Raw genomic sequence first — 19,631 nt, 5'->3', positions numbered from 1 at the left:
TAACTGTTTCACTCATGCTCTTGAGTAGATTCCAGCTGCTTTGATATGTTAAGTGGATTTTGCTCAATTGAAAAGGTTAGTAGTGCTTTATTCGAAATCTTGCTTCATGCACACAGCAAACTCCTCTGTGGAAGAGTTTATTTTAATCCCGGGGATGATAATGGATACATATCAGCACAGTTGCTCTCAGTTTCACCCCAGAGGTAATGGCCAGAACTTCAGAGAGCTCTTTAAGTGCTGAGAAAGAGAAGATATCATTTGCCAGAAGATGTCAGAACACAGCAGAGCAGGAATATGGAAACTCAGTCCTTGACAAACTTTGTAAGGGCTACCTTTGGAGCATTTTTTAAATGCTGTTTCTGTATTCACCATTTTTATTTCTAAACTTTAAAAGTGCATAGCTTTGGCTTTTTTTTTTTTTTTTTTTTTTTTTTTTTTTTTTGGGTTTTGTTTTCTTTTTTTTAAATTTATCTGTCTCATGCTAAAATATCCCATGAATGCATCATCCTTTCAGATTTTAGTTTTGATAATTTGATTTTTATGTGCACAACACTCTCACTGGACACAATAAGCACTGCAAAGTAGGACTGCCAGTATATAAAAATGTAGGGAATTTATACCTTGCTGTAGTTAAAATTTGGGAAGACCAGAAACAGGTCAGGCAGGTTAACTGTCATCCTGTTGGTGATAAAATCTGAGTATTTTCTGACTGAAGAATGACATCATGCTTTGTTTCTGCAGTTAAACTGCCATGAGCTACTTCTATGAGAACATTTCTCTGAATGAGCTATTTCTTATCTGGAAAAGGACTTGTGAGGTACACTAAAGTTCACACAAAGAAAAAATAAATAAAAATGAAGCACAGCTCTATGAGCATCCTTGTCCAAACACAAAAGTTGCAGAAAAAAAAAAATGAGCTGCAAATACTTGTGTGGAGAGCGAAGACAAAGAGGAGGCTCAGCACTTCAGAGGAATCTCAGAGGAATTGCCTTTGTCCTGTCTCCATTCCATGGGAGAACTGAAATACGCGTGTGATATTCGCCAGGGAAGCTGCTGGGATTTATGGCAGCCTCCTGTAAAGCTGCACCAAGCACAGGAGATCAGCCAAAGGGTTTGTGGTTGGCCACGGTGGTGTGGGCTGAGCATCAGATGAGGCTGAGGAACTGCCAGGAGGAGGCTGTGCTGGAGGAGAGAGAGGGAAGGAAAAGCACCACACCCACCTGACCTCAGGGCAGAATCTCTGCCTCCTACTGCAACTGGGAGCCAGTTGAGAGTTCTGTGATGGCACTAAAAGCACAGCAATAAAGGGATTTAATGGCACTTCAGGTAAACACAGAACGTAAATATTTAGATATTCCTTGTGTGTACTTTTTTAAAGTAGATGGAGTTATGATGTTCTGAATGTTATATATCACAGGCAACAGAGGGAGAACATTTAGAACCTAACCCCCAGTTAAATCCACTCATATGTATATATATATATATGTCTACCGTAGCTGCTGAGGGTAACATTTGCTTTATTGTGAAGATTTAGAGAACACTATGACCCTCTGCTTCCGTGTTACTGCCTAATGTTAGTCTCCTCAAAATCTGTATTTTGGAAGTCTCTTTCAGAGGTAATGAACACATGTGACCTTGAAGAAAAAGCTTTAAGAGCTGCAAGCACTCACTGTCTTGGACATTATACCTAATTATTTAGTAGCATCAGTAAGGTGTTTAAAGAATAACATTAGGAACTGGTAAAAATTTTGTTCTGATTCAACTCCTTTCTCTTTTCTTTTTTCTTTCCTTTCCTTTCCTTTTCTTTTCTTTTCTTTTCTTTTCTTTTCTTTTCTTTTCTTTTCTTTTCTTTTCTTTTCTTTTCTTTTCTTTTCTTTTCTTTTCTTTTCTTTTCTTTTCTTTTCTTTTCTTTTCTTTTCTTTTCTTTTCTTTTCTTTTCTTTTCTTTTCCTTCCCATGCTTCATCCAAGAAAGCAGAGGAAGACTTCCCTATCTCATTATTGCCCATTAAAACCTCTTCATGCTGAATTTCTCTGGCCAGGACAGACCCTGCATGCAATCCCGTCACACCCTGAGGAGGACGAGAATGATTCCAAACAAAACCATCATCTTTTGAAACTTCCTCTGAAAAACGGACCGAACTTGTACTGCTTTTGACGTGTTCTGACCCGCTCCTTTAGGTTTATATGTAGGAACAAAAAGACACCGTCAGTGTGTTAGTGCCGCATTTGTACCTGTCAAATACCAACCAAAGAGCCCAGGTGAGAGCCTGCTCCTTCCACGGAGCGTTTCCACCACGCCCGGTCCTTGGCAGGGCACGGATTTACAGCGCATGGAGCGTCTGCAACCGAGCCACCTCCGCTCCATCGCTTCTCCTCCATCCCGCTCCGGGACCGTGCCTCTTGGTAACACTGTTACGTGCCGGTTCCTGCCTCACTCAGAGTTTCTGTCATCGATCCTCCACGGCTCCATCTCCTCCTTTTCTCCCACACCGATCTCCCGTGCCCGGGAGCTTCGCCCACTCCAGCCGGGGGCCGCCCGCTCCCTCCCAGCCCCGCGGGGCTGCTGCGGCGGGGCCGGGCCCTCGGGCACCTCCCTCCCTGCATCCCTGCCATCCCCGCATCCCCCCATCCCTGTATCCCCCCATCCCTGCCATCCCCGCATCCCCCCATCCCTGTATCCCCGCATCCCCCCATCCCTGTATCCCCGCATCCCCCCATCCCTGTATCCCCGCATCCCCCCATCCCTGCCATCCCCGCATCCCCCCATCCCTGTATCCCCGCATTCCCGCATCCCCCCATCCCGGCATCCCTGTATCCCCCCATCCCTGCATCCCCGCATCCCCGCATCCCTGCATCCCCGCATGCCGCGGGATGCGCTGCCGGGCGGGCGGCCGCACACGGACCGCGCTCCCCGGGGGCAGCGGCGGCAGCCAGAGCCGTGTCTCTCCGGTGAGCGGCGCCGGGAGAGCGGTGGGGCGGCGGGAGAGCCTCACTCCCGTACCCGGGACCGGGCGATCTCCCCACGGGAGCGCGGGGCGATGGGCGCCGGGGCGGTGCGGGCTCCGGGGGGAGCGGCTCCGGCTCCTCCGCATCGCGGCCCCGCCGCTGCGGCGCGGGCAGCGCGGAGCCCCGGCCGGGCGCTGCGGGGCGGAGCCGAGCCGGGCGGGAGGAGCGGCGGCGCCGGCCGCTGCCGCCCCCGCTATCTGACCCGACCTTCCCCCCTCCTCTCCTCCTCCTCCTCCTCCGCCCCCCGGCTCTCCTGCCCCCAGCGGCCCGGGAGGAACTGAACCATCGCCGCACAGGAAGTAGCGGCTGCGGGGAGCGGCGGCAGCGACAGCCGGGGCTGCCGCACTCAATGAGCGACGCTCCCGCAGCCGCCCGCCCCGCTCGCCCCTTCCCCGCCTCCCGAGGGCAGCGGCGCCCAGCCAGCCCGCCGCCGCCGGGGGCTGGAGGCTGAAGCGGGCACAGGCAGCTCCGGCTCTTCCCGAGGAAGAGGAGGAGGAGGAGGAGGCGGCGGCGGGGACTGCAGGTTGGTGCCGCTCCGGCGGCGAGGCGCGGGTAGCGGGATGCGGGGGGGAGGCGGGCGGCGGAGCCCCGGCAGCATCCTCGGGCCGGAGCTGCCGCCCGCCGGGGGCTCGGCCGGGAGCCCCTTGGGAAAGGCCCCGGCGCACCGCCCCCGCTGCGGCGGCTCGGGAGGAGCCGCACCGGGCCCAGCCCGGCTCGGTCCGGCGGTGCCGGTGCCGCCGGCGGGGGCGGCGCTTTGTGCTCCGGCCGGCGGGCGGTACCCGGGGCGGGGGGACGGCGGCGGTGCGGGGAAGGGCACAATGGTCCCGGCTGGGAAAGCATCCTGCCCATCCCGGGGGAGATGGACGCCGTCCCGGGAGGCGCAGGCTGGCGGCTCGCTGCCGGGAGGAGGGCGGCTGGGCTCCCCGCCGAGTGCGAGGGATGGGTGGGTGGATGGATGGACGGATGGACGGGCTGAAAGTAGGGGAGCGGTTTAAAACAAAAAGAAAGAGAGAAAGAAAGCCCGTTTCGGAAGAGCCGGGCTGTGTCTGGGCGTACGGTTTGCCAGTGCAAAATGGAGAAGAGCAAACCCTATTGATCTGAGAGAGGCAACCAAATGGGATGCTGTTGTGCCTGGATTCTGCTCAGAGGATGCTGGTGGATATATTAGGGTCTTAGCCTAATGTGTAGGCATCTAAATAAATAAATACGCTGATTATCCCCTTAGAGCTTTTAATACACTGTATTAAAATTGGATGCAGTGTATTAATGTATGGATGTACATTATATTATATTTATGTTATAATGTAGAGTGTATTAATAACATGGATACAGTGTATTCAGATTTTGTGTTGAGATGGTTACCTGTTTGATGCTACACTTGTATGTACTTCCTCTCCGATATTTTTCTTCTCTTTTAATCTTCATATTTCCTCATTGATCAGGTGGAGAGCCTGGGTACTGTGAGAAAGGAAAGTGTGAGAGTTTCCATGAATCTTGCTGCTCGTTCTTCAAAGCAGTGATAATCTCATTAGCTCATCGTGTTATCTTACTCATGAATTTCAAGGCCAAAATAAACTTCGTGGCCTTTCCCCCTCTCCTGCTCTGAAGGAAGCAGGCTGGAGTCCAAGGTGGCATGTTTGCTGTCGGTGAATTGCTGATGTGACAAGCGTGTTTGGGAGCAGAGTGGTAAAGCTCTCCACTTGACTTGGCACTGTTCCTCTTGTGGTGATGCTCTTCACTTGAGGCTGTGCTTGAACCACAGGTCATTTGTGTGAAGTTCAACGTAATCTCAGGTATATGTGGCTTTTTTTTTTTTTCCCAAGTTTGATTCTGCAAGCAGTGGAACTTGTACAGTTTCCATTAATTTTCTGGCAAGACTGCAGCTGTGTAGGAGATGGTGAAGTTGAATGGAGTTGTAGTTGAGCATTGAGCTGTTACAGAGCTCTTTGTGCTGTGAACACTTCTGACCCTTGGATTTTAGACATAAATGTTCTAGCATTTCCTGTAACTTTCACAGGAGCCTTTGCTTTGGTTCCTGTCTTGTACTCTGAGTCTTCTTTCCCTTTCACATCTATAGATGACTAAGATTGTGCTTGTTACTTTCAGTATGGTTTTCAGCCTTTTCTAAGTGCAGTTTTATGTACTCTTAAGAAAGTCTCACTCTTTCTTGCCTAATTCCCACCTTCACCTCTGCACCCTTGCACACACAGTTAATTGGAGAAAGCAGGACAGAGAACAGTTGGTCTCCAAATATAGCTGGAATTCAACAAGCACAGGAAAAACACCTGACCAGATTGTCCCTGCTGAGCATGATAAAAATGGCAGGACACTTATCAAAACTTTGTAGTGTAGTTCAACAGTGCATTGCAGATAGCTCTGCTGAGAGTGCTCAGTTGTGCCTGGCGAGGGCTGAAATCAGCATGGGCTTTAGTTGAGGTAATGTTGGGCAGAAAAAAAGAATGTTATTTCCTCTTCCCCTTGTGGTTTCTTTTATCTCTGAAGAGGTACATTAACAAACCGGACAGAATCCCACTTCCAGAGAACTCTGTTAGCACAAAGTCTATGTCCTTTTCACAGCCAGAGCTAAAGCTTTCTGCTCTGTGTTAATCTTCTTACAATATGAAATTATTGCATAGTCCTGTAGTGGCTTCCTTTTTATTTTTTTTTTTTTTTGCCCTTTCTGCCTCTGTTAGCAGAAAGATGCCTTGTTTTCAAATCCTAAATGGTGTTTTGTTTGCTTACAAAACTATTACAGAGTAATTGGATTTGAGGCTTACATTTTGTGAGGAACCAGTGTGAATAAAGTATTCCTGTTAACTGTAATGACTTCACCTATTCTAAATTTATGATAGCCATAAATTTTGAGAGGCTACTTCTACATTTTATGCAAATTAAAAAAAAAAAAACAAAAACAACAAAGCAAGAAAGGTTGCATTCAGTCTTGCTGCTTTGGCTGATGAGAACATAATTCTTGATAAGAATGGCCAGGATACTGATGAAGAAATTTAATTATCATCTGCAGTGGCTAAAAATGTCCTGTTCTTTCACTGGGTGTTTTTAGTGGTTGTACTTGGTTAGTGCATGCATAGCCTGGTTGTAGTCGGTGCCTGAACAAAGCCCAGGTGTCTTGGCAATTGGTACCCGGATTGCTGGGAGATAAAGAACAAAAGATGTGACAAAACCCACAGAGAACCTAGGATTTCATCGTTTCTCAGACTGTTCTACTACCTTCTGGTGCAGATATATAATTAATAAGTGCTCTCTGTCTACACTTGCATTCCATGTTAGGGTCAGGGAGATTTTGCTTGTGGATAGCTCTTAACAAGTAATTGATAACTTTTTTTCTTTTGCCAAAACAAAAAAGGAAGAGAATAGAGAGATATTTGAAGGCGTTATCCAGATTTCTTCTTTACCCATGATATTAACCAAGATAAAATAAGAAAAAGGAACACTAATCCCCAGGCCTCTGCTGCGTGCTTGATGAAGATACCCTCAAATGTGTTGCATGAAAATCAGTTTGCCATCTGATGCAGGATCCTGGTAGGATTCCAGGCGTGAGTCAGCACCTCAGTTAGGGACTGGTTATCACTAGGACACAGGCACCTGTGGGCAAAATCAAGATCATCTAGGAAGTGTTTAATTTGCTGGGATACCAAACTTGGTTTGTTAATTGCAGAGGTCCCAGTTCCAAATGGTTAAAGAGGAAGCGAACCCTTGTTTATGTATTTCTTTTGATGCCTCCAAAGTCAGTATGTGTTTATGATTTACCTGTAACATTTCCTTGTGCCTGTGAGCCTGGATACCTTGAGGAGTATGCAAAACATGACAGTGCTGAGAAGTGGAACACTTAGACGTGTTACACACACAAGTCATAGCAAAGATAAAATATTTATTTGTCTTTTCTCTAAAGACCAATCTACATGTGCTGCCTTTGGATCCAGTCCTTTGCAGCAGCTCTGCCTTTTGCTGTGCATGTATTTTTAGCTGTTTGACCAGTATGAATGTGCTGGATGGGACATTTGTCTTGGGAAGTAGGAGACTTGGGTTCCTGTTCTTGTCCAAATGACTATTCAGTTTTATAAGAAACAACTGGGAGACTATGGGGCTCTTTTTTGCAGGTAAACCCAAATAAAACCTAAATAGTTTTGGGAGGACAGTGCATTGACCGAGGAAGTGCTGGGTAGCAAATATGCTAAAGCTTTCCTGGCCTTTTCCCTGGGAAGGTGTGGAAATAATGCACAGCTCAGGGTACATGAAGGTCCTTCCCACTGGACTGATGGGCAGAGGAGACAATCAGAGTGACCTTTCTGTTCCATGCCTGTTCTATGAGAGGCTCAGTGTTGTCTTGCACCTTGAGCTTTCCAAAATTGTTGATCTCTACGAGACAAACGTGGGGAAAGCAGGAATTGGTAGTACATCTCCTTGCTGTTGGTAAAACAGCCCAGTTGCTTTTTTCTGTCTCATTAATTAATTAATTTTATTTTTTTTCTTTTCCTCCAGCCCTTGTGGCTATTCTGAGGCATGCAGCTTTAGGGAGAGCAAACATGTGATTTTGGGCTTGTGCCTCCTCTGGGAATTGGGGAACTTGGGACCTAGGCTCTGTGAGGCTTGCTACTGCAATGCTGCTGGGTTTTGTGCACCCATAGGTGCCAGTTCCTCTGGAGAGAGCCAGCATGAAATAAAAGAGAACGAGCTTTCTGTTCCCTCTTGGAAGGAGATTGAAAGCTGACTAGTCTTAATACTGTCATTTATTGGGAAGTAGTATCAATCATGTGGTGTTTGCTTTCCAAACAAAAGATGTAGTTTGTGTCCCGAAGAGTTTAAAGATCATTTGAAGCTTGGTGTAGTGGAAATGAGAGTTTCCACTGCCAAATCAGCTGTGCCCTGGGTTGCAACCTTGTTGCCTAATTGTGTGATTACTGCTGGAGTTTCAGACTGCTCAGAAAAAAAAAAAAAAAAGGAAAATAAAAAAGCTTATCCTTTAAGTAGGTGCTGATTTCCCTGTATTTCATAAGAAAGAAAAGGCATATAGATTCCTCATACATTTGGACTGAAATGGTCAAAGTTTTCCATACCAATGAGGTGGATCCAAGTGTGTTGCGGAACGTTTAGGATCCAACAGCTCCTGTGTATTCAGGGGAAACAAACCAAACCCTATTTACTCTGCTACAATGTTCTGCATCAATGCTAAGAGCTATTTAATAGCCAGGCGTAAGCAGTATGACATTGGATTCTCTGTGTGTAGCAGCTCTTCTCCATGCAGACTTTCTCATTTGCTGTAAATGAAATGAGATTTCAGTGACATTTTTAGTTCCTTTTTTTTTGCCTCCTCTTGTTGTTCTTGTGTGTTAGCATTGCTTGGGTAATTATAGTGTGCTTGCTAGAAGCCCTGACAGCCTAAACTGAGTTCTTTGTAAAAAACACGGTGTTTCCCTTAATTAAGAGAGACTAGAAACAGCACCTGAATCTATTAATTAAATAGTCAAAGTTGATCTCTATTTAGGATATATTAACAAGCAAAACAAAATACATTTCTGACTAAAATATTGCCCAGAGTAAATGAGCTCCTGTGAGGCGCTTTTATTTTTTGGTGAAGAAAAAATAATCTATTGGTGCTGCAACTGTCACACATGCACAGTCATGCAAAATTCATGTGAGATCGTTCCCAATTCTATGGTACTGAGAACAATAGCCGCTATTTCTTCTTCAAAGCTCTTCAGAGATGTTAAATAATCCTTGTGACAACCCTATGAAGTGAGTATTGTAGTAATTTTGTATGGATGGCAAAACAATTAATCGGCATTGTCTCCAGCTCTACTGAGAAAGTGGGATTTGCAGCGTGCCCAGGGCTTGCCCTGCTGCTGGAACCCCTGGTTTTGTGAGCAGGGGCTGGTGAGCCTGGGCTGCTGCCTCTTCTTCTGGCTGTATCTGTGCTGGTGAAAACAATCTGCAGATGCTGTGGACATCAGCATGAAGGTGTGTGTCCTGATAAAGGATGGATTCAGCTCGTTCTAAGTTATTCTGATCATGTCACTGCAATCACTTCTTGGAGGAGAGGTGTGTGGAGCTGCTGGATCTGGAGTGTCCATCTGAATGTGAAAGTTGGGCTGCTCAGACTGCAGAACACGACTTTGCTCATTCCTGGGATGAGATTCTGGCCAGACACTTCGCGCTGGACTTGCTTAGAGTGACTTGAAGGTGGTCTCCTAATTTCTTTTGATGTGAGAAGGGTGCAGATCCCACTGTTCTCTCTGCTGCATGGACACCAGCTGCACCTGCCAGCTGAAGGAGGTCTGGACAACCAGGACACGAGCTCCTGTTTGGGTCAGAGCAGTGTCCCAGCTTTCCTGTGCAGCCTGGCGGTGGCTGCTGAGACACTTGTGTCTCCTCTTCTCCTGCACCAGCTCTGCCTGCTGCCCTTCCAGGAGTTATAAATGCCACAGCAGATGGCTTGGGGAGGCAGTGTCTGTAATTACTGCTGCAAGATTCGCTGAAGCTTGACTCTGCACAAAGAACGCTTTTTTTTTTTTTTCCCCCCTGGAGATTCAAAGTTGTCGGTACTTCAAATGCAGATTTGGTCTTTTCAGGGGAACACGGCGGAGGAAATGTGTGATTTATGTGCTGGTTCAAAAGCAGCCTGTCTTTCCTCTTGACATAATTCATATCATGCTTTAGTGTTAGCAGTTTTCAGTCTTCTCTTGCTAGGTCAGCTTGCATTATTCCTGGTAGTGATAAGGGCTAGACTGCTTGTGGACACAAGTTTTGATAACAGCTGACACACTGCTAGATAACACAGCCATAACGAGTTTATTTGCAAAGGTAGGGAACCTTCCAGCAGGTTTCAGTGTGAATGTTGTTCTCCCATCTGAGCAGGGATGTGCAGCTCTGTGTTTGACACATCTTTACTGCCAAATGGGAGAGCTCATCTCCCAGCTGTGATGGATTGACCCAAGGTTGTGCTGCACAGTGACTTCTTTTCTATGGGCTCCTTGCTCCAAATACCTTTCTGAAATCCTGATCTCCTTACCACTGTGTCTGGGCTGGATTTTCTCCTCTTGCATCTCTCTGATGCTGATGGCCCTTGGGTTATTAACCATGTAGCTGGGTTTGAATTATGAGAGGGCTGAAGGCAAAGGGAAAGAAAGGTTTTCATTTCCTGAGGCCAGTGGAGAGGCTGTGACCCAAATCCCCCCCTGAGCAATGTGTTTTCCTTCTGGTGGTCACAGCAGAGCTGGCGCCTCTGGTTCCTCAGACAGCTTCCTTTGGTTACTCTATGGTACAGAGGGTTGGAGCCCCTCTCTTCCTAGGGAGCACAGGAGTCTCCTGTCCATCGGAGGGATTTTTTTTAAACTTACTTTGCTTGTAAATTATATTTAAATGACATTTAAAAAGCATAAGTAGCAATGGGACTTTGGGCCAGACTGCAGATTGTTATTGATCTCCATTTCCAGTGAACTATCATCACTGGGATCATGGGATTGAGGTGGCTTTTGGGCCTTTGTGTTTTGAGGTTTTTATCTTGCCTTTTGCTTTCCTGGCCACCCCATGGTAAGGGGACAGGGCCATGCCTTTTTGCAGTCTCTGCTCACAACTAGCTCTTCTGAAACCTGTAAATGGTTTTCACGTTGAATTTGCCTGTGGTAATGCTCTTATTTGTGGGGAGGACAACTACTTGAAAACAGATGTATATCATATCTAACTAGCACTGTGGCAAGGAAGTTGTTTGTATAATCTTTTAGGAATTGAGATAGCTTAATCTGAAGTAGGGTGTGCTTTGAGGAATTCAGTTGGCTTTTTATTGTCTCGGGTTGTTTCTGTCAGTGGAAGCTGAACTGGCTGGCCTAAAACTCCAGCTGCATTTTTCCCCCAGCGTCTTCTGTGATGCTACAAGACCTATTGCTGCCAAACACTGCTGATTCCTTTCAAGCTTTCCTGCCCAAATATTCATTAGAAAACACTCAGTGAGTCCTCTCCCTCTGCCTGCTCTGCAAAGACTGAGTTTGCTTTCACTGCCTAACGTCAGTGGTGCCTAAACTGAACTTGGAGGGCAGCAGCAGGGAAGAGCCTTGGCTGCAGGTCACTGGGATGTCAGGCAGCAGCAGCAGGGTCACAGTGTGCTTGCCCTGGTCCTCTGCTCTTCCCTGGCCATCAGTTGGGGTGGACCTTGGCTCTGACATGCTACAGACCTGTTTGCTTGCTGCCTGGGTCCTGCTCAGCCCCCAGAAAAGGCATTCAGCCTCGCCTTGGAAAACTTTGGTTAAAAATGGCATTGCTTCAGTTTGTTTGGTGCAGCTGCAGCTGTGGCTGTGCATTGAGTGCCATAACTTATGGTGAAGGTTTTTGGAGCATAGAGTCTGAGAATGAAGATGTGTCCATTAAATATGCATGTTTATGGTGTTAGATGTATACTGCTGCTGGCAAGCTCTCCTAGGTGCTGCTCTGACCATACCAAAGCCCTCTTGGTGGTACTTCTCTGTTTTGTGGGCTTTTTTAACCTTGAAGCTTTTGCCAACAACTTTCTGATGAGTAGAAGTTTGATTTTTGTCTGTGCACTGTAGATTCTTTCTGATGTGTTCCAGTGCACTGCTGGGGTGGTGTGTTGGCTTTTCAGAAGCAGTATCCTGCTGGAGAACAAGAGCTGACCCAAGTGGTGGTGTTGAGTTCTGGGGCACTCACAACATCATCTCAGTTGTACTTCACAGTAAAAACCAGGTAGACAGTGTTCATCTTTGAAACAGCAGGACCTGCTGTATGCAACCCACTATGAGCCTTACTTCATTCAGGTAATGAGCATCTACCTTTCCCTACAGCAAAACAAAGTGGTATAATCCTTTCTTACCTTTCTTTTTTTTCTTGCACCGTTTGTATTTCATCAATTTTTAACGTCCTAAACCTTAAACATTTTCTATTTCTGCAGTGATCTCAATGTTTGTCTGGAGGTTGAACCTTAGGTTTTCCTTCAAGTCATTCAAGGGTGCAAAGGCTGTACTTTACATCCATCTACACTGACTCTTCTAACACCAATTCCAAACCTGTCCTGATGGCTGCTCCCAGAGGAAGCTGTGGAGGGTTATCTGTGGGTAACTTGGCTTGCTGGGCCTGAGAGAGGAGGAGGAGGATGCGTTTTTGTACGAGGGAAGCCAGCAGAAGCTTCACTTGGCATTGCGTTTGAAACCAGCACTGGCTGCTCTTCACACCACTGCTGCTGTGAAGGGAGGCACATCCTTTGAGAACATGGTTGGGTTGACAATGGCAGTGAAGACTCCCTTCTCAGTGAAAGAACATCCAAAAGAATGGAGTTTCACATTGGTTTAACAGGCATTTCCTCCATTGATTTATTTTAATAAAATTTTGCCTAGATGGCTTTTTTAATTGAATATTTAAGCAAGCTGAAAGCAGGCATTTTACTGTCTCTCTTTAATTTGTGCTGATATATGGTTTAGCATAATTATTTTTTAATGCCCTTTTTTAAAGTGTAGTGCCCTCATCTTCCTGACCCTCTTCATTCAAGAAGAAGTGGATTTAATTTGGAGAGCAATGTCTGTTGTATCACTGCCCTGGGGCAGGGAGGTATGTGGGAGGGGTGGGCTTGGTAAAAAAAATATTAAAAATTGCTGGCTTTTAAAGTGATGGGTTCAGGCCAAAAAGCATTAAGAATGGTCTGAGGAGGACTGTAAGCTGCCTTTCTGAACCTCATAAATTTAGTTCTAAATAGGAACCTTGCAGCATTGCACAGATGCTTTGGTTTTATTGGGTGACCTAAAATAACCAACTTAGAGTTTTTCTCCTTTTTTTCCCCCCCCATTTCTCTCACAGGCCTGTCCTTTCTTGTTGGCTAGCACTGACTGTCCTGGGTCCCTAAAGAGGAAACAGAGCCATGCTCCTCTCTTTTTAGGTTTCTGCCTGATCCAGTGTGTGGAATGGTGGAGTACTCCTGGGTAGGGGGATTTTGTCACTGAGCAGATAAAACTGCCTGCCTCTTATCTGGTTGGCTCCTTGCTCTTCTCCAGGGCAGTAGGAATACCAACACTGGAAAAAAAAAAATGAATCCCACATCATTCATCTCTTGAACCCTCCCTTTGAATAAGATTAATCACAACAGCCTCAATTTTTGGTGATGCCATTGCCTATATTCATTTGTGCCTCTGTATTTACTCTGGAGGCTTTTCTTTAACGCTGTTCATTAACACAGCGAGGTTGGCAAAACTTCTGAAGGGGAAAAGAGCTCTAGGCTTTCTTGTATTCCAACCAAACACCTGTTTTGTTAATATCCAAAAATGTAGTGCTTCCACTCAGCAGTTTGAAACTTGAATGTGGGTCAGTCTTAGGTGATTGCAAAAAAACCACCCAAGAACCCCAAACCCTTCCTTTCTCTCTGACTCCAAAAATAAAAACCCAAGCACCCTGGATGGGGGTGCACACACACACCCCTGAAAAATGGTTCTCCTTGGCATGAGCTGGACTGTGGCATGCAGCTGAAGGCACCTTCTCCTGTGGACCAAGCTGTAAGAAAAACTGAGTGGGGAAAAAAATTCACAGAGATGTCTAGAAAACATTAGTAAAGGGAAGGTTTAAAGAATCAAGACGGTTCTGTGTAGAGAACACCTGAAAACCTGCTGCAGGAGCAGAAGGGAGTGAACTGCTGTCTGTGCCTGCTGTAGAGAGGACAAGTTAAGGGATTTAAGATGCAGGATTAGGAGCTGCAAAACTTTGGGAAAAGCTTTTCTGTTGCCAAGCAGGAGTTGTAAAATCAATGTTGCTGGAAGGAACGCAAAACGAAAAGATCCTGGCAGATACTGGAGAAGACTTGGGGTTTGGTGTTTCTGTACTGGGGACTGGAGTGCCTGGTCCCTCGGGGGAAATGAGCCCTTATGAGATGTGGCAAGGGGCAGGTGAGATCCAGAAAATGTAAGTTCTGGCTTTCCTTACTCATCCTTTATGTTGCTGTGCAAAAAAACCAAACCAAAACCAACAAAACAAAACAAAAAAACACCAACCAAAAAAATACCCCAAAATAACCAACCTAGGAGGGGATGGGGGACAAGAATTACTAGTCATGATGAAGAGAAGTAAAAGGTGATGGAGAAGGGGACAGCAAAGGGACAGCTGGGTTAGGTGACTTATAGAAATCTCCTTTAGCTGCACACTCTGCAGTTTTATACTGGGAGAGACTCATGTTCCAACCTTGCTCCACTCTTTTAACCTCACGTGCTGTGAATTCCAGCACAGGGCACCACTGACCTGTCTGAGTGTCAGATCAAATGACCCTGGGAAGGATATTGGCAGTTTTGCTTTGCTGTCAAGTGGTCATTTCAGAGTAAAGCAGTTCACTTGCAATCCGTGTGTGTGCCATGGAAAAGGTGGAGGCAAAGCCCTGAAGGTGGTGACCTTAGAGATCAGCCTCAAAACAGGTGCTTGAACCCAGCTACCAGAAAGACCATGGGGCCTTCAGTTTGCTATTTTTTTTAGCCTTTGGGCTCTCAATGAGTTTCTGTGGCACAGTTAATTCCTGATGACCAGCCAAAGGAGAGTCATTACTACCAGGAATGCATGGAGGGCACTAAACAAAAGCTGAAAGGCCGGGAAAGTGCCCGCAGAATTTAAATGCAGGTGCTGGTTCTCTCTACAGCCCAGTCCTGCTTGCCTTTTTGGTATTGCAGCCATTGCACACGAAGCTGGTGGGTGCTGAAGTAGCTTTGCAGAGCCATAAGCACTGAATTAAAATCTGAGTCAAGTTCCTGGCTGCCTGCACCGGCGAACGCTTCGCTAGCGTGCATCTGAGATGAAGTACCAGAAAATTTATGGACTGTGATGGTCTGTCACTCTGTGTGAGCAGAAGAGAAATACCATCCAGCTTCCTGAATTGATTTCTTTGGTGCGTGGTGAGCCTAAAATTATTTGGCAGGACATATGGTCTTTGTGTGTTGGTAAAACAGAGGCGATCTGGGGATGCTCCGTGCAGGGAAGTGCAAGTGGAGCATCTTGTTCTTGGAGTTCTCTTCCCAGCAGTGACCAGCATGTGACCTTGGCAGTGCTGAGCTCTCACCAGCTGGGCCTTAAAACAGCATCAAAAATGGGTGTATCTCTAATGTAAATAAGGCACAACTTCCCTCCTGACCAGAAGGAAATTCACTTTTCCCATCACTCGCTATAGGGCCTGTAGGACAGACAGAACTGAGGTAAACTGAGTCTCCATTTAATAACTTAGTGGCTGGTGGGGGAATCTGCAATTTGCTGGCTTTCAAGATACCAGATGCTCTTCTGAGAGGGGAGCTCTGCTGTGTTTCTGCCTTAATTCCAGGACAACGCTAAGATGGGGTTCTGTCCACTGGAAGCATTTTGGATGTTATTGTGAGGTAAATGGACCCTCCATCCTAGAAGACTGTCTTTTGCAGATAATGTAGTGTTCAGATTTCACAAATCTGGCGGAATTACACATATGAGAAAAGGTATGAGCAGCAGAAAGCCAGTTACCTGCACTCCACAGTACATACTTGCTCTGGATAGCCAGTGAGTCCTCATTAGCTGTGTGCTTCCAAACCTGCAAATAGTTGTTACACAAATTAAAATCCCCACTGCACTGATACAGGTCCTCTCTGCAGGGGTGTCTGGCTGGCAGCAGCAGTGTTTAACAAGTTCCACCAGCATCAAGAAGATAGAACCTGATTACAAAGTGGGGATTTCTTTTTTTTCCTGCACTGAACTTTTTTTGCTTGAAATTTTAACTTGCATGTTCTCTCTGGAAGAGGGTGGATCTTCTCAGACAGGTGAAATTGTGCATCTCCAACTTACCCTGGTATAATTTTCTCTTGTTCACCTCCTCCTCCTTCTCTTCCTTATTCCATCCCACTTATTGTGGGTTTTGTCAGGGCCCTTTTTTTAGGCATTTAGAATCAGTTGCCAAATGGCAGTAACAAGCAGGTAAGTTCAACACTGCACAGCGTGAGAGATGCAGTAATTGTACTAGCAACACTTCATCTTTGGGGGTTTAATTTTGTGCTTCCAGTACACTCAGATCAGGTGTTTTTTCCTTTCCTGTACCTCTAACCATTTTTTGTGTGTGTTGGGGGGAAAGAGGAGCATGAAGGGAGTGAAAATGGCCTTTATTCCTATTTTTTCTTGAGTTTAACATTTATGGTGCCATGAGGTGAGGGCTGCTGTTCTCTGCCAAGTCCATCTGTGGCCAACCATGAGACCTGAATGCAACAGGTCCACATCTGGGCAGCTGCTGCCCTTTTTTCAGCTGGGAGCTAAGCCAGGCAGGTGGTCTGGATGGGAAGAGAGGAATATGTCAGGGAGATGCTGTGGGGCCTCTGCAGCATCATCTGTTCAACCCATTGCTTTTGGGGACTCCTGTTGCCTGTTCTGTTCTCAATTCCTGTGGCACATCTCTCCTGGCCTTGCTTCCTGCTCCTTGGGATCTGTCTTGAAAGTGCTGTTTGTCAAATTCTTTATTTTCTCCGCTAGGAACTCGTGGAGTTGTTTCTGCTGCTTCTCCCCCCTGTGTCCCACTGAGGCACTTTGTGCTGCTTTGTCAGAGGCCAGGAGGCTCAGGCTGCTCTCTGGAGGGCTCTTACAGCCACTTAAGAGCTGCTGCCCACTTTTGAGGATGCATTACCTCTTCCTTTTTTTGGGAGTCCTAGTTTTCTGCCTCGGACCTGGACGCAGTCCTAATTTATGTTGAAATCTTGAAACTTGTTCAGTTGTTAACTTCTCGCAGACAGCTTTGCAGTTCTTGTGATGGAAGTGAGATTTTCTGCTTGTGGAGGGGGCTGTGCTAACTCAGTAAAGATTTTGGTTGTGTTGGCCAGTTGAGCAGCCTTTTTAGTTCTTTAATGAGAGGTTATTTTGGGAGAAAGAATGTAATCGGGTCAAAAATCAAATTGCAGTCAGGGTTGATTCATTTTGTATGGGCATGTTTGGGTTGCTGGGCATTGCTCACAGTAGAAATTAGGAAAATTGGAGTGTTCAAAGTAATTTTTACTAGGTCTTCCCATTGGCAATGATTGATTTCACTTCAGACTTCGGAACACTAATTTCTGTTTTGTATTAAACTTTTGTACAAATTTATTTAAACTTTATGTACTTTGGACTAGCAGAAATGTGTTGGGGAAAGTAACAAAGCCCAAAAGGGGACAAAACCATGTCGTCTTGGTGTAGTGTTTTTTTTCTGTAGATCAGACATGAATATATTTTGACATATTTTGTTTTGACCCGTTTCACTGTTAGTATGAACTTGAAATTTAAAGTTCTTACCACTGAGCAGAGTAAACTTATAAAGCACTCAAATAAATTAAGGCGGAGTATTTGGAGACTAAAAGATGTCACCTTTGTTCACCATATCATGGTGGTTCCTGTTAGCAATCATTGCAGAACAGGATAGCTCTATGAAGTTGAAAAAACTTTCCAAAAGTGTGAAGTGTGCATGTCAGGTAGTTAATGTCTATGTCTGATATCTAAAATCTGGGGTTTTTTTTTTAGTTCATAATGTATACTTTTTCATATTGGAGCTTGATTGATTTTCTTTTTTTTTTTTTTTAAGAGCGAAACTGCCGTGATCTCTCACAAAGTAATAGTGGGAAAAATAAATCTCTTGATGTGTTCTGGAAGCCTAGACCTTTCCTGTTGCTACCTTGTATTTTCCTCCTGTGCAGCTCAGGTTTTTCATTTTTGTGCCCTTTCTCTCATGGTCACTATTCTCAGAAGTTTCTTCAGATGGACTCGTACCATGCAAAATATTAAAAATATTTACACTGAGACAGCAGCTTTTTTTCTGCACACTGAAATCGTGCGTCTGTCCACCAAATGAACTGCCTGGAAGGGGACAGGATGGAGGGACCAGGCTGGTTCTAAATTATCATCTCTGCTTTAATTAAATGCTGTAGAGGCTTGTGGGGCAGCTTGTGTAGCTGAACATCTGGTGTCCCTTTAGGTAGTTCAGGATATTTCTCCTGGCCTGGAGCCACCACTCTCAAAGGGCACTGGTTTCCCAATGGTCTGCTGTGGCATCTGCCAGTCCTCTGTGGATGTTGTGGGTGTATCTTGGAAACATCTAAAAATGTCTCTTGGTGCTATGTTTAGAAACCCAGATCTCTTTCATGAGTGTTGGTTAGAAGTTCAAGGAGCAGCTTTTCTCTGCCTGTGAACCTGAGAGCCTTCTCCTCAAACCTGAGCCATCTTTTCATCCCACTGCCTCCCTGTCTGTGTGCTCAAAGCCAAAAGCTTTAACTTTTGCCAAGATGCAAATACACACATAGGTCAGTGCATAAACTTCGTTTTGAGGTTATCTGACTCTCTTGAAGATGTAATTTAATGTCTATAAGACTCTAAAATCACTTCGAAATTAATGTCTCTGAGTAATCTGTAATAAAGGAACATTGCAACAATTCATAGGAATAAGAATACCCTGCCTTGAAAAATAGATACTTATGGAAGTGCTGTAAACTTTAATATTTTCATTACTGTTGTGATCAAATTTTTTATTATGCATTAAACAGTTTACAGGCAGCAATGTAATGTCTGCTTGCTTGCTGTCTCTCCCTGGCCCCCAGTATTATCCCCATTTCACTGAAATACAATTTACATGCTATAAACAAGGCAGAAGGAATAAGGTAGTGATTGGTATGGTGAGATTTCTTTCCCCCCTCTACTTTCTCATTGTCTTTTAACACAGTGCTTCCAAACTAAACACTGTGTGACAGCTTTGTGATAGCTCTGATGGCCTAAAGAAACAAAATAAAACGACTCCAGTGATAAGCATCTTTGGAAAAATATTTGTCCTGTGAAGAGAGGAGTCATTCCCTAGCAAAAATTACTTGCACCTCTGTGCTTCCCAATCCTCTGTTATCCAGAGGATAACACTCTGGTAAATGTTTAAGTGCTTTTGATTTCAAGATTCCCACTTGTCCTGAATGAAGTTGCTTTTTTTAGTTTAAATTTTGTCGTCATTCCTAAAGAGTGATTTGGACTTACAAAAGGGGCTGTTGTTGCAAACTGACTTAGAACAAAAAAAATATGACAACCATCCTGAGCTGTGGAAAGAAACATGAGTGCAGATAGTAGGAGAAAGTCCAGGCTATGAAAAGCAGCCACATCAGTCGTGCAAACTGGGGTAAAGTTCAAGGAGTCTCTGAATGTTGTTGTTCTTGTTACCTCTCAGATATTTCGGTGGTGCAGGTTACTTGGTCACTAAGACTCTATTTTTGTTACGACTCCTTTTATATAGGTCTGTATAGATTCAGATTGTCCAGTATTTTGAGTAAATATTCCCTATTTTTGCATACCTTTCTGGAAGACCAGGCAAAGAATGGAAAGGGGAGAAGTTGCAGGGGCGAGTTTACATATATATTCCTTTTCTCTTTTTCCTATGTCCAAGAGAAAGGAGCAGAGTTGGCTGTTTTTAGGAATCAAGCAATAAGCAGAGCTTTAAACCTAAAAATTAATAACGAGAAACCTTCCCTGCAGATCAGTAACTCATGCCCATGTCTCTAATGACCAGCATTTAAAATGAGATTTCATCCAGGTTATTGCACTGGTGGAAGTAAAAATTCTTCCCTTTGAAGTACATCAAATGCTCCTTGCAGTAGTGGTTAATGTGCCCGATTTCAGAAGCCATTCTCCTTAT

At 45.3% G+C, this 19,631-nt stretch overlaps 1 protein-coding gene across 3 annotated transcripts in view; it reads left to right on the top strand.

Moving 5' to 3' along the window:
- Positions 1-3,288: 3,288 nt before the first annotated feature.
- Positions 3,289-19,631, top strand: part of AGPAT3 (1-acylglycerol-3-phosphate O-acyltransferase 3) — an 84,608-nt gene continuing 68,265 nt past the window's right edge. For 2 of the 3 annotated variants that reach the window (XM_066314103.1, XM_066314100.1), the window contains exon 1: positions 3,289-3,530. The gene's annotated coding sequence lies outside the window, so the exon portion shown is untranslated. Of the gene's footprint in view, positions 3,535-19,631 lie in introns of all 3 variants that reach the window. The other variant, XM_066314099.1, reaches the window with a different exon arrangement.

The sequence above is a fragment of the Sylvia atricapilla genome, chromosome 2 (genome assembly GCF_009819655.1).
Source record: "Sylvia atricapilla isolate bSylAtr1 chromosome 2, bSylAtr1.pri, whole genome shotgun sequence".
In the NCBI taxonomy this organism is placed as follows: domain Eukaryota; kingdom Metazoa; phylum Chordata; class Aves; order Passeriformes; family Sylviidae; genus Sylvia; species Sylvia atricapilla.
Note: the sequence above shows the minus strand (reverse complement) of the source record. Positions and strands in the feature narration are given on the sequence as shown.